The sequence below is a fragment of the Mixophyes fleayi genome, chromosome 9, assembly GCF_038048845.1.
Source record: "Mixophyes fleayi isolate aMixFle1 chromosome 9, aMixFle1.hap1, whole genome shotgun sequence".
NCBI classification, from domain to species: Eukaryota; Metazoa; Chordata; class Amphibia; order Anura; family Limnodynastidae; genus Mixophyes; species Mixophyes fleayi.
The window spans coordinates 41,624,013-41,649,848 of record NC_134410.1 but is presented as its reverse complement, the minus strand read 5'-3'; positions in this window follow the sequence as shown (position 1 = coordinate 41,649,848).

The following is a 25,836-nucleotide window of genomic DNA, read 5'->3' as shown; positions in this document are numbered from 1 at the left end:
CACAGGCAGCCCCGTATCTAAGTCTGCGCTATATTTCTATCTTCTTTTATTGTTGATTATTCCAGGAGAGTTGGCAAGTATGAACTTGGGTGTATCAAATAATTTGTACCAACTTTCACTTTTATTGAAGTTTCTCCGTTTTAGATTTCTGGTGACATTCCCTTACATTGTTTTATCACTATGATGTTAATAAATGATATTATTTTTAATATATTGCTATCTGTTACACAATACATTTATATAAAATGGCACTGATACAAGATCAAGTCCAAAATTTAATATTTATATTCCAACTTCCGTAGTCACTCTCTTATTTGCAAGCGGCAGCCAGAATGCAATATAACCGGGTGGTAAGTCTGGGAAACAAATCTAAAATAAAGAAAAGCAGGGCGCCTCATAGTTTAATAAAAGAGCTCTTCCTTCCCTGCTTTCACTTGGATAGGACATGCAGACACATCTCCTAGCTGATGGAAAATGTACTAAGGAACGGCAATTGGCTCAAGTATCACTAATGAAATCAAACAGATAAGCTCAATATTTTGTATCTCTGGTACATCTAAGCACTATTGTTTGTTGTGGTGCATCACTGGGTGCATGGTGTCAGGCCATTTACAATTATAAAAGGTAATACACTATTGCTGGTTTTCCATATTTCTTTTGACATATACCTTTTGGATCCGGGATGACCTCGATAATGAAGTTGTGAGGACCAAAATTATCCTATAACCTATAGCCTTTTAAGAAGAAACTGTCTGGTACGTACAATTATTATTAGATATAGCTAATATTTGGCCTATATTATTACACTATGAGGCACACAGCTTTTTCTTTATTTTATATTGGTATCTGTATTTAAAAACCTTTTTTTATATATACACATTCATTGCCACACACACTGCCTTATTTTGTTTCATCTTTTGTACCTTTTTAGAGATTGCATTATCTCTTGACTAGCAGCTGGTTGTGTATTTTTTTGTCAGTTATCTGGTTTAATAGGATCATATCCTTTCCACATTAAAAGAGTACTATACCCTCCCACATATTCAGTGGATATAAATAATATCTAAGCATAGCTCTGCACTGGTGCTGATTGCAGGCTGAATTCAAAATACTTCACTACATACTACTTATTATACAGGTTAGAGACTGACTCTCATCAGCCATGTTTTGCCCTAGCTGAAAAGAGCCTTTGCATTACTCATTGACCATGTTTATTCTTGCACCTGAAGAAAGGGCAGGCTGGCGCTCCCATTAGGCAAGGTTAGGCAGTTGCCTATGGCTCTGGAGGGCACCTCAGAAATAAAATTACTTTAAAACTGTGCGGCGACCGCTGACCATACCTTCCACGGCTGCCGCACAGTGTTCAGATAAATCCACGGGGAGGGGGGAAGGAGCTATGGATCAACACTGCCGCCTCTCTGCTCGGTCCGCTCCCCTCCACTCACTGACTGTCGGGCGTGACATCATCATCACGGCCCGACAGTGTCAGTGAGTGGAGGGGAGGAGACAGAGCAGAGAGGAGCAGCTTTATGGAGGCAAGGTAAGGAAAGACATGGGGAGGAGGTAGGAGGGAGGAGGGCACCGATTTTGACAGTGTGCCGGGTGCCGATTTTTAAAGTGTGCCTGCGGCGGGGGGGCGCCTATTTTTAAAGTGTGCCTACGGCGGGGGGGGGGCGCCGATTTTGACATTGTGCCTAGGGCGCCAAGGACCCTAGCACCGGCCCTGAGAAAGGGGAGCTGCCCAAAATGTTGTACTCCATTTAACTCTACTTTCCCTGGAAAATAAACTAGCTCAGATGAACTTATAGGAACTCTGTCGTCTTTTGGTGTGTAGCCTTTACTGATAGTATTCTGAATGATTGTGAATGCATTGGCAGAAACCGTAACACTTAAATGACTAAACAGAAGTTATAAATCCTACATTGATAATCAGTTATTCAAGTGTGTGTCTGACGACATGTTCTTATGGCAGCCTATATGTTATTGAGGCTGTGCATGATGTTCAATTGAACACACAAAACATTAAATATTTGACTTTTATTCTCTCATAGTTCTATTTTAATATGCTAAACTTATCAAAGAAAAATACATATATTTCCCTTATTATTTTACAATGGGATATACCAACTCATAGCAGTAATTAGAAAATGTAACTCTCCTCTCTATTGTTTGGCATCTTTAACTATTTCTGCTAATTGGGCAACTATTATTATTATTATTATTACTATTATTATTATTATCATAGATTTATAAGGCGCCACAGTGCTCCACAGCGCCGTACAGTAGGGAAGAAAAGGACATTACTAAAACAGGACATACATAAAACAAGAACAGACAAGGCAGACAAAATGAATGGAGACATAAATACAAAGGGTATGGAGGACCCTGCTTATTAGAGAGCTTACATTCTAAAGGGAAGAGGGCACAGCTGAAACAAGAGGAGTGAGTGTGGCTCAGAGTGGAGGATGGGATAGTTGAGGGTGCATTAGCGTGAATAGTGTTATTGACGATAAGGTCACCTCTAAAAAAGAGATGGGTTTTCAAAGAGCATCTAAAGATTTGACGGCTGTGGAGAAGTCTGATTGACCGTGGTAGGGAATTCCATAAGTGGGGAACAGCACAGACGATGTCTTGTATGAGGGAGTGAGAGGTTATCAGAGACGAGACAAGGTGCAGGTCAGTGGTAGATCTAAGAGAGCTGGAGGGAGAGTATTTTAATTTGATTTGAGATGTATGTAGGAGTGTTGTTGTTGAGGGCTTTGTAGGTAAGGGTGAGTAATTTGAATTTGATTCTGGAGGGCACAGGGAGCCAGTGTAGGGATTTGCAAAGTGGTGCAGCAAAGGTGGACCAATGAGAGAGAAAGATCAGTCTTGCAGCAGCATTTAGGATGGATTGAAGTGTGGATATATGGGTGTTAGGTATGCCAGATAGCAGGAGGTTGCAATAGTCAAGACCGGAGATGATGAGAGAATGGATAAGAGTTTTGGTAGCATGTTGAGTAAGAAAAGTACGTATTCTGGAAATGTTTATAAGGTGAAGTCGACAGGACTGGTAGAGAGTCTGGATGTGAGGAATAAGGTATAGGTGTGACACCAAGACAGCGGGTTTGGGAGACTGAGGAAATTGTGGTGTTATTGACAGTAAGGGAGATTGAGGGCAGGGGGTACTCTGGCAGGAGGGAAGACAATAAGTTCTTTTTTGGATGTGTTGAGCTTTAGGTAGCATTGGGACATCCATGTGGAGATAGCAAAATGACAGTTGGTTACACAAGATAGTATGGAAGGAGAAGTCAGGGAACAGATATAGATTTGTGTGCCATCAGCGTAGAGATGGTATTAGAGGCCGAATGAGCGAATTAGTGCCCCAAGAGAATCGGTGTACAATGCAAAAAAGTAATGGGCCAAGAACAGTGCCTTGTGGGACCCCAACAGATAGTAGGAGGGGAGGATGTGCCAGAGGTAGAAACACTAAAGGAGTGGCTCGATAGGTAGGAAGTGAACCAGGAAAGGACTGTCATGAAGTCAAATGGAGTGAAGAGTGTGTAGGTGAAGAGGGTGAAGAAGCAAAGGGGAGGAGAGGAATAGGACAGTAGTTGGAGAAAGAGGCTGGATCGTGAGATGGTTTCTTTAGAATAGGTGAGATGAACGCATGTTTAAAGAAGGATGGAAATGTGCCAGTGGAGAGAGACAGGTTGAAGAGGTGAGTTAGAGGTGGGCAGGCAGTGGAGGAGAGGGAGCAGAGTAGTTGGGAGGGAATAGGGTTGAGTGGACAGGCTGTAGGGTGAGATGAAAACATGGGTGCACAGACTTTGTCTTCAGTTACTGGTGAGAATAAATTAAGGCTGGATTAGGAAGTGTAGGCAAAGGTGGTTAGAGTGAGTGGAGTGAGTGGAATTTGGCATGAGGTAATATCTTGACGAATGGTATCAAGTTTGTTTTTGAAATAGGTGGCAAAATCATAGGCATTGCGGGAGGGAGGAGGTGCAGGTGGGAAGAGAAGTGAGTTGAAGGTGGCAAAGAGGCAACATGGGTTAGAAGACTGGGTGGATATTAGAGATTTGAAGAATGTTTGTTTGGCAATTGAAAGGGGAGTGCTGTAAGATGAAAGGATGAATTTATAGTGGAGGAAATCGGGATAGGAACAAGATTTCCTCCAGTGGCGCTCTGTAGTGCGGGAGCACTTTTGCAGGTAGCGGGTCTGTTAGGAAAAAACAGACAAAATGTTTAAAACAGAAGTGATTGGAGCTGCCTTTTATCTCTTGATTCATCATCTTGCCACTTTTTTTGATAGTACCTGCAATCACCAGAAAGATAATTTAAAATTACTGGTAGAATACATCAATTTATTATACTTATTTATTTTATACAGATGATGTGCTGAGGTGGGACCATACAGACAAAAAGTGAGTAGGGAGAAGGTGGTTGTAGGGAAGCAAAACTAATCTGGAGGTTCCAAAATTTTAATCCACGCAATTATAAATTCCTTGGATTTCAGAAATAATTTCCAAGTGCTGCTGGCACAACATCTTGAACTTAAGGCATCTACATGTCCAGGTCAGCTTTCAAGTCTCAATGCCACCCAAATCCTCTTCCTGATATGGGTGCTAGCTATCTCTGCTCTCACATCTGGGTAACAACGGGATCCACTTCAAGAATTGGAGAAAAATGGATTCTCACTTGGCTACTACCTAAAGGATTGAACATAGCTGGTGATGCACAACTGTCAATAAAATTTTCAAATCACTCCTAAGTGTGCATGGAGAGTGACATGGCCTATGAAATTATAAACAATCCTCTATTGCCTTGTAGGGGTGAGATTTGCTGATGTTCTGGGACCCAAGGTCAGTTCCAATGAATGACAGGCCCTCTCTACACATTAAATAAAATGATCTGCTAAAAGATTCCCAAGAATAATTATTAATATAAATATAGGATCCTTCATTTTTGGGAAATCATATTTACAGTGAATTATACAGAGTTCCACATACTGCACGGGCTACAAATTTAAGGCTATGGCAGTTTTTTTAGAGTTAAAAATAGCTATACGAATATGCATAACATATAGAAGAAATTGTAGGCTAATGATTGTTTTAACCTTGTATAATTACAGTTATTTTATTGTCAGCTAAAATGTTTGAAGAGAACAGACTGGAAAAAAGAAAACGATTACACTTTGATCGTTTTTTCACAGCATTTCTGTTATTATTTACAAAAACATTCAGATAATAAGTAATGGTTGTTTGCGTTCTTGTGAGTTCAGCCATGGACATTTCATTTAACGATAACTTTCATTATATTTACTGGGCCCCTTACATAATGTAAATGCACAGCTTGACCCTGAAGTTTATTGACAGATTCTTAAATATATATTAATTGTATCTGTTGAAAGCATGAAGCTATTTGTTTTAAATAATAAAGGTATAGATAGGAAAACATATTCAACGTCCCAATTATGCAAAATGAAAGCTAGTTTTTAATCTGAACCTGCAACTTGAATTCTGTACTTTGACATTGAGATCTCCATAACATACACACTGATGGGAATGCAAGATTCACCCTTCTATTAAATACCATATATATTGTTAGCAACAGATAATTTAGGACTTTGTCAAGGTGGGTTAATAAAAGATGATGTTGTTATTAAAGCAAAACTTACAAGATTCTTCTTATACTGCAGCATATCACTTATACCACGTTCACACTGTCGCCCTGGCAATATCCTGAACTTTTTAACCCAGGATATTGCCGTTTCACAGAGCATCCCAGCTCATCAGTCCCCGTTCACGCTACCCCATTCATACTGAACCTGGGTCTGCCCTGGCAATAAGTGTGAGTCGTCACAAGAGGAGTTTTGATTGGCTGACAAAGATGAGGCCATTTAAAGGTCATATCAATCAGCTACTTTCTGTGAGACACGGGTTGAAAAACCCAAATCACACCGTTCACACTGGTGGCTACCCAGGATGGACCCCGGAATAACCCTGCAAACGTCCCGGGTCATCAGACCTGGGTAGATGCTGGGACCCCTGTTCACACTGAGTTCCGACCCGGTTTGTCGGGGCTCGCCTGCAGTATCCCGGAATCTAGGTCAGTGTGAGCGTGGTATTAGTCAATTGTCAGTTTCTAGCTTCCTGTCTTCTACACCTTTTTTATATTCACTGCTTTAATAATAACATAACAATGTCACCTAGAGAGAGGGGTTTCTAAATGAGAAATATATAGTGCAGTAGTTGTTCCAACATGTACATAAATAAACATTTTAACATATATCATGAATTTCAATTGTTAAACTCCTGTGAAATTCACATTTTATCACTTCAAGAATCTTCTGGTTGCCCCCCGATGCTTATATTCTCACTGCAAACTCTTGGTTTATGAAGGTGTATTACTGTATAGAAGTATTTTACTGTGCTGGCTAATATAAACCATCTGCAATATAGGATACTGTACTATACATAGCTACTTTACTACCTAATAAATAAGAACATATGGCCTAGTAAGCGGTGCTTGAACACTGTGATACTTGCCTGTGATGCATAATGGAATTTAACATTATGCTGTTATTACTGAAGCGCTTTCAATGTGCTGGTTATTGTGACTTTATTGTAAACAATGTAAATGTTTTATTATATTATATGGTGTTTACTTTCCTTACAGCCAACCCATATCCAAAATTTAGAAATTGTTTTGCAGTAGATTTTTACCCCAAAAAATTGTTGGTCTTGATTGTTATTTTAAGCAATTTTCAGTTCCTTGGGCTGTGTAGCTTTTTGGCTAGAATGGACACATAAAAACACGATTTTCCTTGTTGAAAATTCTCCTTTGCCATTTGTCAAATTCTGCCATAATACATCAAATATTTATACACACTGGGGCAAATACACAAAAAAATGCTGATATGGTTTTATTTGTGTTTTTAATGTTAAAAATGAGGGGTTTATACCCAAATATGTAAATGCTGCAGAATTGTTTCTCCAGATTTAAAGTAAAAAATTCTAGCATTAGTTATATATAGCTAGATGGAACACCATGAATATTAATTATGTATTCACAAAGTTTGCCATAAGTCTAGAGGTAACGTCAATTATTACCAGTTTTACTATCACGTTATCATTTTGACTGTAGCGTAAAATTGAATTTAGACATTTAGAAGTATTGTGTTAAGCAAAATATAAAGCATTTTTATTCTCACTCTAATTTTCTCCATTTAGCCTATAATATCTTAACACAACATTAGGCCTCCCCCTAAGATCATGACAGAATGCACTTAATGAAACTACCTGTTCAGGACCTAGAATGATATTTGCAGTCAAAAGATTCAAAGATTGTTTTGCCTCCAATTTAAAACCAATGCATAGACATCAAGTTCGAGGAGTATACTCTTCAGCACAAATTGTATTTTGCCGTTCCCCATAGACTTCCATGCCAACATTCCGTTAGCCATTGTTCTGTTTTTGTAAATTGTGCATGTTTTGTTTCAAGCACCCCAACAATTCCTTCAGCAAGGGGTTCCACTCTCATAATGTGACACAGCCCAGCCTGAATTGCTTAGAGAAATCGGACCCGCAAACCAAAAAATGCCAGGAAAAATAACCCCATGCTGAAAGCACTAAGGCTCCTCCCAAAAACCCTGTTGGTGGGTGTTGGAGTAATCAAAAGTTAAATGTAAAGGTGACAGGTGAGAGCATACCCATGACTGTCAGGGCCTGTTGTGATTAATGCCACAGAAAAAATAATCTTAAAACAAAACAAACACCAGGAAAAAATATTTTATTTAAATATAGACACACCCAACCCTCTTTTACCTTTTTGGTTGGTCACAGTGTGAGAAACCTGCGATTAGACGCTACATGGGGTCTAACTACAATAAACTACATCGACACAATCAAGTTTATTAAGTCTAGATCATAAGTGAGGTCTACGCTCTACTAAATAATCGGAGTAAAGCCACTCTATGTTGGTTAGTTAGTGACAAGCCTCCGGACCTTTCTTTGTCAGTACATAAGCCTCCGGACCTATCACAACAGAGCTTCATGAGGAGCAGTTACAGCACCTGGGGGTTTTTTTGTGTGTTTTTTTCCCTTTAAGGATTAAAAGCTAAAAGAAAAGAAGAGGATCACCACCGTGGCTTTAGGTGATTAATTAATTAGTGAAAGAGGATTCGGGGGATTCCTTATTTAAATTAGTTTGTATTTTTTAAATAGTATTTTTTTACTTGACACTATAGGTCACCATGGGCCATGGATGCCAGGACAAGTATACTAAAGCAGATTATGGATGCCAGGGCTTTGTGGGACCAGTAGTGCCACATACAAAAATGCTGATTTATTACATTTCACTCTTTATATTCTCAATGCATCCTTTGGTGTGGCTTGCACTAGAGCTGGATTGGGCCACAATAATTAGTTTTGCATAATTCTAAAAAATGAATAAAAAAATGAAATACTCCACTCACAAAGCATCTATTTGTTAATAGCATAAGTATGACTTTTATGAGGGACTTATTTATATGATGCCGTTGTCTAATCAGGGTACATCATATACCTGTTATTCTCTGCAGGAGAAAGACCTGTGCCAACCCTAATTGACACTGGCAGACCAAGTTAGGTACACAGATGATCCAGCAAAGTCAGACAGCCAAGGAACAGTACACAGGAGATTCAATAATACGTGGTCAGACAGTCAAACAACGGTACACAGGAGATCTAGCAAGAGAGAGACACTCACAGGGAGAAGGGCTAACACAGAAGGCAGGAGTCAGACACTCAGCAACTACGTTGCACTGACACAGGCAGCATGTCAGTGCAGCATTTAGATAGTGAAGGCGATTCAAAATACCCATCCCGAAAAACGGATCATGTGACCCGCCACCCAGAAATGCCAGGTTTGGAACGGAGCAGCGCTGGAGCGTAGAACAGGTAAATTCATTACAGTACCAAATTAAAAGTTTTGGTCTGTAGATTTGCAGAAAAATATTGGCGTTGTAATCGATTGCAACGTTTCAGAGTTATTTTGCAAAACATCTGTCTGGCATTTACAACAATGCATTACCATTGTCCTCTAAAAAATGTGACAGTTGACAATACACCTGTGCACCTGCTGGTTGCTCTGGAAATTGTGAGAATTAGTGAACTATTCCTGTGCACCTGCTGGGTGACCTGGAACAAGTGACCCACTGGGTGGTCTGGAAACTGAGACAGTTATTTGCAGCCACATATATCAGCGCATCTTGCAGGGACCATACCCAGCAATGTAATTTTGATAGAAGAACTTAAACATTTATTGCAGTTTATAAAAAAAATTCTTTATTGTCTTTAATATAGTGATTGATAATATAGTTATTTATTCATTTTACTCCATTGGTACAATTTCTCCTTGTAATGTAGTATATAAAAAAAGTTTTTGAATTCTGTTAATAATTTAATTCCGTCATTATATTTCAGTTTAATTTAAGGTGGTTTCTGCCCAGTTTCTCTAGTCTCTCTTTAATATTTGACTTTATTTAAATGGAGAACTTTTTTAGAACATAAAGCTTGTAAAACTGGGTTCAATTATAATGATATAAATGACTATGAAACGAGTAGGACAGATTAAATATAACTGATATCACTGAACTCAAAGTGTGATCCTGGTCAGACACCTTCCATCTGACTATTCTATTGTACAGTGACAATAAAATTGATCTCAAAATTCCTCTGACTGTGGACTACACAAGATTATTAAATTTTCCCTGCTTACCGCTCTGTATTTAGGGTTCACATTCCTACTATCTGCCAGCTTTCATGTAGCTTTGCCAACTGGTCATTGTACCTGCTCACCTATTATATCAAATATAGTGCTTCACTATCTGCATTATGCCCTGGTATGGTATATGGTGCTGGCTAAAGGAGGAATTTATGGATATTAGCAGCAATGCAGTGTTTTCCTGCGTTCTGAAAGGTGATTTCTTTGTAAATTGCCAAACTGACTTAAGGAAATAGAAGCAGACATAATACGACTAATGCAAATTAGTGCTGAACCTATTAGCTCATCCCTAATTATTGCCAAGGATCATTATCTTTTAGACACTCTACATGATTTTTTTTCAGATCCGGTATTATTTATTTGTTGTTTGGTTGAAATTTTCTATTAATTTATTATTTGATCCCAACTGTATTATATTTTGGGTTTTATTATTGTGCAGCGTCTTGTAATAATTTCATGCAAAAACCAAATTTTGAGTATTTAAACCACAAATAACAATAGCTAATGTACATAGCAATGTATACTTTTTCTTTCTCAGTGTAGATTCTTTTAGATGTGTGATTCACAGTTTTTACCCCCAAAAAGTTCTGTTCCTCATTTTTCCAGGAATGCATTCATTTTCAACATGAAATAGCTACTTTCTCCACATACTGTAGTTATATCTCAGAGAAAAGGTGAAATGTTTCAAACTAGACTTGGCTGACATCGCCCTAGCAGCAACAGAGTGATATGTATATTTTAAAAACTATTCCTTGACAAGAGAGTCTATTTCTTAATAAATTGAATTTATTTCTTAAAGTCAATTGTATAGGTTATTAATTCATTGGTAAACATAACTACTAATAAATGTATTAGGCATCATATTTATATGGCTACATATTCATGTAAAGTGCAACATAATATTATGTAATGCATTACTTGTGACATGACAGCTTTCAATGTGTTTTTAAACACACAATGTGTGGGATAATTGTTTAATTAGGCTGCAGTAATTGAGATCTGCAGTCTAGTGAAATATCTGCCCCCAGCAGCCTTACATCAATGCATTCATTTACTGCAATTATAAATAGGAGTGACCTGAGATAATAAACACTATGACAACATGCTTCTATGACTCTGTATTCTTGAATGCAGTTTTTACTTTAATAGATATCCAGATGTTTTGTTGTAGGTTTTCTTACAGTCCTAGCAGTTATGCTTTAAAAAAACAGTTATGACAGTAAGACCACTCTATTATCTGGTGAATGACTTTGCAAATAAATAGATAGGCAATGAGAGGTGAGTTTCAGGAATAGAGTTGTCATACATCCTTTATGGAGTCATTGCCATGACTGACATGTTCCTCACTGGTAGGTTTTATAAATTATAGCTGTTTCTCTATTACCAAGATAAATGCCATACTTCATGGCTTGGACACTGCAGTGACAGATGAGCAGAGAGAGTGGGTGGACAGGAGGGATATGATTACTTATGCCATATATATATATATATATATATATATATATATATATATATATATATATGGACTTTTTGCTGAACTGGAGGAGAAAAATGAGAATCGCATAAATTGGAGAAGCTAACCCCTAATTATCTGCAACCGATTTTGATATGTTGCGTACATTCATTTTGTTGTATAGAGCAGCCTGCATTTTCACACCACTAATGAAACATATATATTACAAAACCATTAATTTGGTTGTAGGAATATATAGAGATGTATATGACACCATAAGCCCTCTGAAGCCATTTGAGAGGTGCTTGATATCACTATCTAATTCCCAGTATGTGGCTTCCTGCTTGATTTCATTTACCTCCACTTATCATCAATTGTCCCTTTCAATTGCAGCCCTACCTTTACATGTCTATGTATAGAAGTATACAGGTCACTGCCTCCCACAAGATTAGCACACAGAAATACTCTCTGCTGATCTGATTGGTTACAAGTTATTGTATCCCAGTCCTCCCCCAACTGGGGCAGACAAGAGATGAAGAAGGACACCAATAGGTGTTTTACATTTAGTCAAATGCAAATTAAATGTATTCCCAATTACGTGTTTTTGGTGAATACTTTTGACATTTATCTCTCATAGACATTACTGCCAGAAAGCCAATCTTCTAATAAACTCGTAGTATTACTTTGGCATCCGTTTTAGCAGTAGCAGACACAGTTACAAACAAAATCTATTTTCTATGTATACTAATTTGATCAGACTTTCCATTTCTCTGTCTGCTAGGGCAAGTGGACATCAGTGCGATGTAAGGCAGTTACAGATGAGCTAACTCTAGTGATTTGATTAGTTTTTTTTCTCCTTTTGTTCATTTTGTCTGCTAATCAACAGAATAAACATATGCAAAGTTGTTTAGTAAGTCAAAGAAAAAACTAACGGCAGACAAGTTCAACCTTGCATGTATCAGCTAACACAAATTGGCAAAACAGCTTTAGAAGCTGCATATATTTGAGGTTGGTTACAGTGTTGCATTGACAGAGTAACCCATTCAAACAGAGTTGTTAATTCCTCTTATAAAAAATAAAACTTTTGAGCGTGGTACAGCTCTGTGTTCAATTCTGGAGACCATATGTCCAGAAGGATACAAATACATTAGAGACTATACAAAGAAGGGCAGCCATAACGGTGCATGGCCTACAGCACAAAACTTATCCGGAAAGACTAAAAGATCTTAATATGTATAGTTTGGATCAGAGAAGGGAAGGGGGGGGGCATGATAGAAACTTTCAAGTATATCAAACACATCAAGGTTTTTAACAAGGTACAGGGGAAAACATTCTTCAAAGGAAGAGAAATATTAGAACACGAGAACATGCACTGAAACTGGAGGGAAGTAGGTTCAGAGGAATTTTGCAAAAAAAGTACTTCACAGAAACGGTAGTGTATAAGTGAAATAGCCTCCCATCAGAGGTGGCAGAGGCTAATACAGTAGAGCAATTTAAACATGCTTGGGAAAGACTTAAGCATATCCTTACAATGAATAAAGAATCAAATGGGGTTTGAGGTTACCATAGGTTAAAAATTTGGCAGACTACATGGGCCAAGCGGCTCTTATCTGCCATCACATTCTATGTTTCTATGTTTCCAGGTGGCCTGTGGGCCTCAAACACTCATAAGGAAGCAAGATAATGGCTATAATTGTTGTGGAGAACATTTTTGTAAAGAGCAAATTGAATTGAATGTGTCTTTTTTTTCAACCACAAGCTCTATGTAAGTATATAAATAATATTTTCAACTATAATTTTTGCAATTGGATTCAAGATTACAAAATACAAATACACATTTATTTTTATTTTTGGCTCTTATATATTAAGACCCCAGCTATAGCCTTCCAGAAGTAGGTGACTTACTAAAGATAATTTGCCCAGCATGTTCATTAATGTAAAGACAATTATTCTTGTATTTATGCATTATGTAATCTGTGTTTTATGAATTCAATTTACATAACGCATTTTTATTATGTGCAGTCATGAAAAATAAGCCAAACTACAAAACTGATTATTGCATATTCAATATTATAAAAACCCAAATATTTTCTCTATAAGGGCTGATTGGGATGCTCTCTCCTGGTTCATGATTTTTCTTACATGAAAATGTTGAAAGAAGTCTAAGGGCTAGATTTACTAAGCTGCGGATTTGAAAAAGTGGGGATGTTGCCTATAGCAACCAATCAGATTCTAGCTTTCATTTATTAAGTACTTTCTACAAAATGACAGCTAGAATCTGATTGGTTGCTATAGGCAACATCCCCACTTTTTCAAACCCGCAGCTTAGTAAATCTAGCCCAAAGAGACAAGATATATCTATAGTTTACACATACCAGATATAGCATATATTATACACATACCATACTATCAATACCACAAAATGTAAAAAATAAATGTGTAATATATATTTTTTTTAGAGCTATCAAGTAGCAATGCACCATACTATAGTTTTCGATTTATACATAAAGGAATAACACTGACCAAAATGAAATATATAGTTTTATATGTTTTAAATTTAGAATTGTGTAAAATTAAAAATGAAGAAAATCTTGCATGCCTGGATTCTGCCAATCAAGCACGTCCTATGATGAGACAATCTTTCTCTTCCCCGGGGGGCTGTTTTTCTAAACTTCTAATAGTTGTCAATGTCCCTACCCAATTTAAGATAAACACCACAGCAGAAGAAAGGGTGACATGAACTATTACAGTCTTACAGGACTCACCGAACTGCAAGTCCGGGGAAGTTCAAGTAAATGAGATTTTCTTCTTTTATTTGTCTTGCATAGGAATGAATACATTTACACTGTAAATTCCAATGGGATAGGCTCTGATGCGCTACTTAATTTGGTGGTGCTATATATATATATATATATATATATATATATATATATATATATACAATTAGAAGAAAAAGCTAGTATGGGTGTTATCTGTGATGCTTAAACTTCCAGATTTGTTATGTTCAAAATTATTATGATTTATCCATCTGTGATCTAGAGTGCACTCAATTGAGTGTATTTCAGTTAGATTACAAGTTATATATAATAGTGATTGAGAGAAGTAGTGACCTGGTAGCAGAACTGGATTAAGAGGGGAGGGGGGGGGGCACATGATATGCCCCACTTTACACTGCTCTGCTCATGAAGAAAGAGCTGTGTGCACCTTAGAGTAGTGCACACAGTATTGTGTGTCCGTGTATTTGTCTAAAATAATAGCCATATTAGATCATAGGGGCCTCAATGTCTTAAGTGCCCCAGAGCCTTAATCCAGTTCTGCCTGGTGACTACAGTCATTGCCAAAAGTTTTGAGGATGACACAAGTATTGGTTTTCACAAAGTTTGCTGCTTAAGTGTTTTTAGACCTTTTTGTCAGATGTTGCTATAGTATACTGAAGTAAAAATACAAGAATTTCATAAGTGTCAAAGGTTTTTATTGACAATTACATTACGTTTATGCAAAGAGTCAATATTTACAGTGTTGCAGTGCTGACCCTTCCTTTTTGAAGACCTCTTAAATTCAGCCTGTCATGCTGTCAGTCAACTTCTGGGCCTCATACTGAATGATGGCCGCCCATTCTTGCCTAATCAATAGTTGGAGTTTGTCAGAATTTGTGGGTTTTTGTTTGGGATTAAGTGCTAGGGAGTTTCCTGGCCATGGACTCAAAATTTCGATGTTTGGATCCACGAGCCACTTAGTTATCACTTTTGCCTTATGGCAAGGTGCTCCATCACGCTGGAAAAGGCATTGTTAGTCACCAAACTTCTTGGATGGTTGGGAGAAGTTGCTCTTGGAGGATGTTTTGGTGCCATTCTTTATTCATGGCTGTGTTCTTAGGCAGAAATTGTGAGTCAGCCAACTCCCTTGGCTGTGAAGCAACCCCACACATGAATGGTCTCAGGTTGCTTTACTGTTGGCATGACACAGGACTGATGGTAGCGTTCAACTTTCCTTCTCTAGACAAGCGTTTTTCCAGATGCCCCAAACAATCTAAAAGGGGATTCATCAGAGAAAATTACTTTACCCCAGTCCTCAGAAGTTCAATCCCTGTACCTTTTGCAGAATATCAGTCTGTCCCTGATGTTTTTCCTGGAGAGAAGTGGCTTCTCTGTTGGCCTTCTTGACACGAGGCCATCCTCCAAAAGTCTTCACCTCACTGTGCGTGCAGATGCACTCACACCTGCCTGCTGCCATTCCTGAGCAAGCTCTGCATTGGTGGTGCCCCGATTCCGAAGGTGAATCAAATTTAGGAGACAATTCTGGCTCTTGCTGGTCGTTCTTGAGCACCCTGAAGCCTTCTTCCCAACTATTGAACCTCTGTCCTTGATGATCTTATAAATGGTTGATTTAGTTGCAATCTTACTAGCAGCAATATCCTTGCCTGTGAAGCCCTTTATGTGCAAAGCAATGATGATTGCACATGTTTCCTTGCATGTAACCATGGTTAACAGAGGAAGAACAATGATTTCAAGCACCATCCTCCTTTTAAAGCTTCCAGTCTGTTATTCCTCTGTTATAGCCTTGTCCTCATCAACACTCTCACCGGTGGTCCTTTTGTGACAGGGCTGAAATGCAGTTGAAATTATGTTTTGGGGATAAAGTTCATTGTCATGGCAAAGAGGGACTTTGAAATTAATTGCAATTCATCTGATCACTCTTCATGACATTCTGGAGTATATGCATATTGTCATCATAAAAACGGAGGCAGCAGACTTTGTGAAAAATAATATTTTTATCACACTCAAAACTTTTGGCCATGACTGTTAATATCCTGATTGTAAATTGTTAAGGTGAATTTAAAAGTTGTAAAATCTGTACTTCTTTATATGCACGAGTTCACACTCACTTCAAGGTCTTGGGAAACACCCACGTAAATGCAATCTCTGTCTAGTTTTGCTGGCTTACGGATACTTAATAAAATGGGTATGCTGGAAATAGTTACAACATTGCATCAAATTCCAACCTAATACTATTTTAGGACGCCCCCCAACCCCCTTTATTGATTTAATCTTTCAGTTTTTCTCCTAAAATATTGCTCAGATTAGCCATATTCATGGCTTAAATCAGTTATGAGAGTGAGGGAAGATCACCTTTGTGTTTGAAGCTTTTGATTTAGCCGGTCTATGTGTGCCTAGAAATGCTTTGTCCTCCAGAGTTGCAACTGGAAGATGTATATTATGCCCCATTAAAAGCATAAAGATGAGACCCAATCATTGGCCCCCCTCAAATCGGCAATTACCATCAATCCGCTTAACAGCTCAGCAGATCTATCTTTATTCCCTCTATGTTGGTATCTTATAAAAAATATATATTATGCTGTGTTAATAGAAAATAGACCTGAACTGGATCATGTGTTGTCATATTACAATTAGGTAGTTTATATGATATATGGTTGTGCCTAAAAACAATTTGTAACAATCTATAGCTATTACTTACTATATATGGATCAACTGTTTTCATGCACACACCATATATCTTTTTTTTTTTTTATTATTGAATGCATATTATCTTTCAGTTCCCTGTTGTAATTTTTCTTAACATTAGCTATAACCAGACATTGATCATATCTGAGAATGGAGAAGCAAAGCATACTCACCTTTTCACCTTGTGCATCTTGTCCCCCATGAATATACAAAGCGTGTTCCTTGTATTGTTTTATGTATTTATTTTCCATTGACATAATCTGTTATTTTCATCCAGAGGATGTTCTGCTAGAAAGATATGGTTATACCTGATGATAAATGAGTCTTCTACAAATTCATTAATCATCAGGAACTTTGTGATATACTTAGGAAAGTGCAATTAAAGCTTTTTTGGATTTTATTTTGTATGACAGAGAACAATAACATCTGTGAATTGAATTCATGTAATAACACTGTATATTCAATTTATGTATCTGCACTGTTCACATAAGTGTGCACTATATCTTTATAAACAGTATGCTTATTATAGTTTTTTCATATGCAGAAAATTGAAATAAGCCTTTCTTAATTGCCCTTTTTCTAATTAATACTGAATGTGATCAGAACATAGGAGAGCTGATAAGAGTAAAAAAATGATAGCAATAAACAAATTCCTTAGTATAGTCTTAAGAAATAGGAGCTCTTCTCTTTGTTTGAACTATCATCTGTGCAATTACTGCAACTATTATGTGTTGAATCATTCCTGAATTTTACTGATTCAGCTGGTTGCTAGGCAAATCGTTACAAGCTTCATTCAGATCTCCGTCTGGTAGCCTCAGGTGTGCAGCTAATCATCCTTGAGTTCTGATTGGTTCTGCTGCCTTTATAAACCTCTTCCTGGCAACATACTAACACTGGTGTGGTGCACTAGTGTGCCTGACCTTTTCTGTGCTCAGTGTTTGACCAGGATTGTTTATAGAAATTGCTTTTTTCTCCACTACTGAATCTTGGCTTTGTTAAACGGATTTGCTCTCATTTCTCTACCTGCCCTGACCCCTGGCTTGTTTTAAGGATTCAGCTATCTTCTCTACTCCTAATTTTTTCCTGTCTGACTCTGAGTTCTGCCAAATACATTCTGGTTGCTCACTACCTGTTACTGTGTGCTGTCCACTTTATCAGACAAGTGCCAGACTACTCCACATTAACCCTTGCTTGTCTGGCTCAGAGTTCTACTAATATATCCAGATTGCTCATTAACGTCTACTGTATTCTATCCACTCCACCAGGCAGGTGCTAGATTAACAACTGTTACTATCTGAGCCTAAGTCCTGGAGGCAACCGAGTACTGTGGAATGTAACAAGCTCCTTGGAAAGGGGGCTGATAAAGGTGAACATCTCACAAAGTGGTTCTGGCAGTTAAGGATCTCATCAAACCAAAGGACTATGCTGTTATATTAATATTATTACTGTCATTGATTTTTAAGGTGCCATAGTACTTCACAGTGCCTGGCAGTGGAAAAAATAGACCATACATAAAACAGGATCATATAAGATAGAGAAAATAAGCATAGTCACATAAACATAGGCTAGAGAGCTTACAATTTAGTGATAAAAGGGTAGAGCTGCGGCAAGAGAAGTGAGTCTGGCTTAAGGGTTTGGGACACAGAAATTTCTGGTGGTGTTAAATGTGAGAAAGGTTAGAGGGGAGGTTGTGACTCTGGTTGGAGGGAAGATAAGTTCTGTTTTGGAAATATTGATAGTACAAAGGCACTACAGAGGTGTTATAAATTCAGCGCTACTCTAAATAAATAAAAAATGTTGTTGTCCAATTTAGTTCAGCATAAGGTTCCTAATCAAAGAGCAAAACTTTAATTGCAAATGGAAGCAAAGATCAATGCCGCACAGTAACATATGTGGAAGTACAGGTGCTAGGAGAAAACATCAGAAAAGCCACAATAGCTCAAATGTAAGAAGGTTTTGGATCTATAAAATCTTACAAATGATGCACTAACAATTGTGCTAAATCAAGCAGACTTTGAGCACGTTGGCAGTTCCCTCACCTGTTTAAGTATCTAAACACAAGCAGCTCAAGTAGTTTAAAGGCAAGGAAACAGGGGAATTAGTGTGGTATTTGGAGAGAGGGCTGGATCGATAGACAATTTATTTAAGATTGATGAGATGTGCGGATATTTAATGAAAGAGACAGGGCCTATTTAAGGTTTCAGGCTGCCCTAGGCTAATATGCTCATAGTGTCCCTCACCCCATGTTTTATAAACTTAGCTCCTCCACTTGGCTTTTTAAAAGGGTCACAGCCAATTTTGTCACTCATTTAGTTTTCGATAAAATCAGAAATGTATAGCAGAATGGAGGCATGAATGTGAGCTACCGAGGGTGAAGATGTGAAGCGAAGGGGGCTGTGATGCCCATGCCTGTCGCCATCCTTGTCTCTCATAACTGCTTATCCTCAAGCATCCACCCAAGGATGACACATTGCTTTCAGCCTTCACCATTGTAACAAATTGTAATAGAGTAAAACCCTACATTATTTTTATTTCATGTTTTCTTTTAATTTGGAGTACAACTATTGTTTTATATTTTAAAATGAATTTCAGTTAATACCTCTCCTTGTTAGAAATTTGCACACGCTACAAATCTTGAACCGCACCCCCCCCCACCCCCCAAAAAAATAGCTGCTGCCTAGTCAGCCTATTGGACAATCAGGTCCTGAGAAGAGGGAGATGTGCCAGTGGAGAAAGACAGATTGAAGTGGTGCAAAAAAAGAACACTGTGCTCAAATACTGAAAAGGGTATAGTTCTGAACCTTAAAATAAGCAATAAGCAATAAAAATGTGCTAGAAATAAAAAAAAAAAACATGAAGTACTGCATAAAGAAGTGATTTTTTTAATAATGAGAGAAAATAAATGTAAAAAAGTAAATTAAGTAAATATAATAAAATATATCAGAGTTGTATTTTGAGATATTAGCTGAAAATGTCTCTAGAGTTCCATAAATCTGCTACTTGGCAATCTCACTTTGTCAACGGTCTCTGAAGAGTTCTCTTCCTCTATTTTGTGGTGATGTTTGTTTTAAGGCCAGGTCCAGTAGAATTCCATCACATACACAACATTAGGCACTTGAAAGATAGAGGAGCAGAGTGTAAAACTTTTAATTTGACACTTGTTATGAAATGTATGCGATTGCATTCACATTAGGTGAATGGTATAAAGTCATGTTGATTAAGCAGTAGCTGTCTGCTGACAGGATAAGTTTTGAGTCACTTGGCTTGTAGCTAGTACACACGTCGCCCTACACGTGAATGCATAGGCTGCATCAGGGAATGCTGTCCCAGTTAATTAATCTATTATCTAATTGTCTGTAGTGTTTCTTATTTATTCAGCTATTCCATCAGAAAGAGAATTGAAGATAGTGTTTTGGATCTTGTTAGAGCTTTATATATACACATAATAAATATAAAGTTACAAATATTTTATACAGTAATTCAAATATGGCACTTTTTTTGTCACAGTACTAAAAAGTGTAACTAAAATGTTAACAATGTACCAGTGTAATGTATTAATTTACCGTTCTCAACAACAACAAAACATAACTTCAATAAAATTAAATGTAATAGAAAACATTAATGAAATCTTATGTTAACTTAATGCAACACACCATTAATATTTACAGTTGTTGGGAATTTTAAAACCAATAAAGCATACAAAGAGAGAATCTTGTCATTACAAGCACACGGTCCTGCCCAACCCTACCACTGTTGGGTAATAAAAGACATAGCTCAAAGTGGATGCTCTTTGTGCTGTCTTGTCTTTTTGAGAGGGTAAAATATATTTATAATTTTTTTTTTTTTTTAAATGTCCCCTGCTTGCAATGACTAAACAACCACTGCAATATGTAGACTGTGCTATTTTGTGCCAAAACAGAGGGGGGAGTGTGTGAGTCCCCCCGCTATTTTAAAATGGCACCAGGCTACACAGGCTTGGCTGTTGTAACACTGTTAGAAGGGATATAGCGAGTGTTTCATAGTATAAAAAACAACCCTGTTAAGCAATTGCATATGTTTTATAAAAACATTAAATAAACAGTATTGTACTATATATTTTCATTGTCTAAAGATTTTTGTGTGGTTGAAGGGATGAGCTAAAGCAGTGTTGGCTAACCTGTGACACGCCAGGTGTTGTGAAACTACAAGTCCCAGCATGCTTTGCCAATATATAGCAGACTATTGCTGAAAGGGTATGCTGGGACTTGTAGTTTCACAACACCTGGAGAGTCACAGGTTAGCCAACACTGAGCTAGAGGCAGGTCAGCAGTGAAGTAGATGGAGCACTGAAGTTGAGAATAAATAGGGTTGAGGGTGCAGGCTGTGTGGTGAGATGATGACATAAGCAGAGAGACTTCATCATTGGTTATTAATAACCTAATGGTAAATTTTAGAGTGCAGGAGAAGTTAGGGCGGGCATGTGGAGTCTGTCAAATGGTGTAAATCTTGTTTGTAAGCTACAAAGTCAGGAGATGTGAGGGAGGAAGGGAAGGTGGTGTAGGTGGGACTTCAGGTGTTTAAGACCTTTTGGATACTACATATTTATGAAGGTGGTTTCCTTGACAAGTAAAAGGACAATGTTGTAAGACAAAGGTGTTCATTTATACTGAATGAAGTCAAGATTAGAGCGAGGTTTTCTCTAGTGACTTTCAGCAGTGTGATATCACTTGAAGGAATGGTAGTTGTGGTCAGGTATTAGAAATGTAAAGCTGGAGAAGCTAGAAATGGGTCAGAAGCAGGAGACGTTGAGGTCAAGGAGGAGTCCATCACAGTGGGTTGAGATGAAGTCTGCCGGCAGAGACCAAAGGAGCAAAAGAGTTTTTGTGGGAGGGTTCTGTAGTTATGATTCAGAAGGTAGAGAAAGTAGGATGTCTACTCTGCAACCTTATATCTCTCCAGGTCTGTGTATGGCCTAGGGAAGAGACACATAGAAGCGATCTTCTGGGGGCGTAGTGTAAGAGTAGGCATGCCAAGTTTCTGTATTGGTAAGGAGGTTGAGGAATTTTTAAATGAATAGATCAGCGATGGATGCAAATGCGAGGGATGCACATCAGTTTGTTACAAACAGATCTCATGTTCCAAAGAACGTAGTATAATTAAGTTTTATGGATAAAGTTGAAAAGATTGGAAGTGTCAGATAGATTTGAAGTTTTGGATTGGTAAGAGGGGAGGGGGTGTGTAAGCAAGTAGAGGTGATTGCATGGTGGTGAGCTCTCCCAGCACGCATGAGAAGGAGCATGGCAAGAAAGAGGACATGGGAGGATGATTTGTGTGTGATATGAGAGATGTTAATGAATGTGGATTAGTTAATGTAGGTATTGAGAGCATGGAGTAGAGCAATGGCTGTAGGTAGGTAATGGAAGGCAACCTCCACCACTTGGTCACATGCTGCAGGCAGATCACTGACAGGGGGTCTAGCAACAGCTAAATAGAGAAGGCAGCAGAATAAAGACAGTATCCTCAAAACAACATTGTATTTAGTGTGATAATACTATGAGTCGCAAAGAGGTGTTTTAGCAAAAGAAAAGTACAGTAAAGACGTGTTCACATACTTGTGTAATTGAGGACCGAGACAGCTGCAGGTACGTTTGTCAGGTGCAGGGCCGGATTAACCATAGGGCTAACTGGGCTACAGCCCAGGGGCCTATGGCATCCAGGGGGCACTTGAAAGTGCTCAGCAGCAGTATTGACCGGTCGGGGGCGGGGGCGTCTCCGGCCCGATCAGTGCCGCTGAGCACTTTCACTGCGGTCCTTCTCCGGCGCGCTGTAGTCTCCTTGCTGAGGAGATCTCCTCGGTAAAGAGCGTACAGCGCGCCAGAGAAGGAGGTAAGTGCCGGGGGGGGCATGGGCAGCTCGGATCACGGGGGGGGGGGGGGGGTTTGCATGGGCAGCTCGGATCACGGGGGGGGCCCTCACGGGAGAATGGAGGCCCCCTTAGCCCAGGGGCCTCCATTCCCTTAATCCGGCCCTGGTCAGGTGGTGTACCTGTTGTGGTTGCCCGACTCCTGCTGCAAAATCCATGCTACCATAGCTCATAGTCTGGGCTGGTAACGGCAATTTAAGGGGACGAACAGCGTGAGGTCCCCTTGAAAAAGCTTTTCCAGTTCTAGTTTATGACAAGTTGGACAGGTGACCTCTTGCCAGTGAATGTTAGGGTAATAAAATGTTTAAAGATAGGTTTCATAATTTGTTTGCTGGTACACTACAGGTCCCAACAAGCAAACTGGCAGCCATAAACTGTTTGGGTATGCTAGCATTTATGGAACTACAAGTGCCAGCATACTCATGTTTGCCAGAGTGTATGGATGTTTGTTGAAGCCATAACGTGATTGAAAAACCTCCCAAACAAAGTGTGAGAGAGCTGCTCTGACTGGTTAATAGCAGCTGAATCCCATGTGGATTCAGACATTGGTGAACTACATTGATGCAATGAAGGTCATAAAATTATTGAGTGAAGTACATTGTATCAATGCAGTTCAATACCGGCTGACCCCCACGTGGGGCTCGACCATTAATAACCAATGAGAGCAGCTTTGTCATGCTCTGACCAGTCAGAGTAAAACCGCTATATAGGAAAATTCCTGTCCGTAATCCCATTGAAAGATACTTTAGGCTCATTTTGCAGAAAATGACTGACAACAGAAAACAATAGCTTGCAGTCAAATGCACAGAAATGTAAATAGAATTTCTAGCATCTCAACTTCTGTCAATGAATGTGACCTTTTACATATATATTTGTCATTTTTTTGCTTCCTTTTATATAAGCTGACTTGAATTTTAGTGATCATAATATCAACAAATTATTTATCTTTGCAAACTGTTTTTCTTTGTAGAAATTGCTTCCAATCATTAGCATAGTTTTCAAAAAGATTCCAGAACACATTTCAAACATGATTAAACATCCAATTGTAAAATGATCGAGGAGAGAGAACTACAGAGAAATGTTTATGAGTAGTAATATACTAAAATGGACAGAATTGCTTTATGTTGTAGCTCAGTATGACAGTTATAATAATTGTCATCTACTTTGTTCTTCCAAAAATGCATCTTCATAAAATATCCAATTTAGACACATTTTCTGTCCAAACTTTCATGTTTCATTTTATAAATTACAGTTAATATGCTTCTGTTCAGATTATATGAGAAACTGCAAACTAAATTTTATGTAGACATCTTGTCAAAAATAGAAATGCATGAACAAATGTTTCAAAATGTGTCAAAAAAGGAAAAGAGCAATTTTTATTATTGTGGAGAAAAATTACATTTATTGACATTCTGTCAATGTAATTTATTTTCAGTGTAAAATTTTGTATTGTCATTAAAATAGTTTTGGCCTGATGAAATGTGTTGTAGAGAATAAGAGCAAAATAGGAAGTCTTGTAAGATAATCCATAAGGGTGCTGTCAAACAGACATTTTTAATGCTAGCACTAGCTAGAAAAGTGCTAGTGTTCATAGCACTCAATCGCTCGCGTACTGACAGGTCGAATTGAAGGGGGAATAGTTCTCCCCTGTCACACAGCATCAATTAACTCAGAAAACGCTGCATGCAGCATCTTCACTGCTTAATTACTGTGACAGGGGAGGAGCGCTCCACCTTCACTGAAACCTTTGCAGTTTTAAGAGTGCTAGCATTCAAACCAGCCATACGACACCAGCCTAATTGGGTATTTAAAAAAAAGCAATCAGGCTTTGTTTTTTGTTTGTTTTTCTGAAGCTATGTTTATCATTTGTAAATGACATATACACAATGAGTGCTGGTCTGTATATTATTTGCAATTTTAAAATATAGTGGTCATAAACTACCATTGCTAAGAGCTGATATTGAAACATTTTTTCCTGATGTTATAGTGTTATAAATGCGCGTTAATCATCAGAAATTCATTTCATGGCATTTCTTTTAACGGATATTCCATGGTTCTATATATTCTGGCGTGTTTCATATTTGTGTCTATGGTTATTCCATCCTTGTTCTCAAGGTAACTTAAAAACATACTAATAAAGTTTTACATATCTTTTTTGCCTTTTAAAACACAAGCACACTTCATTATCCTCCATGTTATCTGAGCACATCAATGCTGAACAAAAACTTTAAAAAAAAATATTTAGCATAATTTTTTTTAAAATCTCTCTTGAACAAGAGATTGTATATTGAAAATGTATTGACTGGTAAAGGGAAAGGCCATACAACTAAACCTTTCTGAATGTGTCAAATAATTCCAGTAGCCAAACTGTCAAATTTTTTTATTTTATTTTTTAGATATTCAATAACTTCATTTGATTCCTTGATTAAAACCACTTTCAATGGTTTCTGCTTGTTTGAGTCCCCCTCCTGTGAAAGCAGGGCAATACTTTATCACAAGCTGAGAGAACTTGCATGGCAAGAACTGTTAGCGCTGGGGTCATGAGTTTGATTCTGACCAGGCCCTTATCTGTGTGGAGTTCATATGTTCGCTACGCGTTTGCCAGGATTCCCTCTGGTTGCTTTGGTTTCCTTCAACCACAGCATCAATAGTCAACAGTCACACTGGTAGGTGAAGTGGCTGTTGACAAAATGGATCTGATAGTGAGCATGTGTGGAAGTGAATTTGGACTTTAAGCTCCAATGGGAGAAGAAGTGATGTGAATGTTAAATATTCTCTGTACAGTGTTGTGTAATATGTAGGTGCTATATAAATAATGATAAATAGTCCAGTAAGTACATAGAGGCCAGTGGGTGTTTGTATTCTATTATACACTGATATGCTAGTGCTTGGGAAGAGTAGTGGGAGGGTATGTGCCTAGCTGCATGGGAGATCTTTTATTGGGGCACAAATAATGAAGACCAGGCTGTCTCTGAGATAAAGATAGTGGAAAGCAGGGACAGTGGGTATGTGCTGCTCAAAGACACATTTCTGTGGCAGACATAATCAAGGGAGAAGGAGGAGGAGGAAAATGTTCTAAATGTGAAGCTCATCCATAACATGTAAAGGCAGGGATACAAACGCCATACATATAGGGCCCAGGTCAGAATCAAACTCATGATCCCAGCACTGTGTGGCAGCCCTGCTAAACACTGTGTCACCATGCTACATAGTGGACACTCTTAGGGCTAGATTTACTAAGCTGCGGGTTTGAAAAAGTGGGGATGTTGCCTATG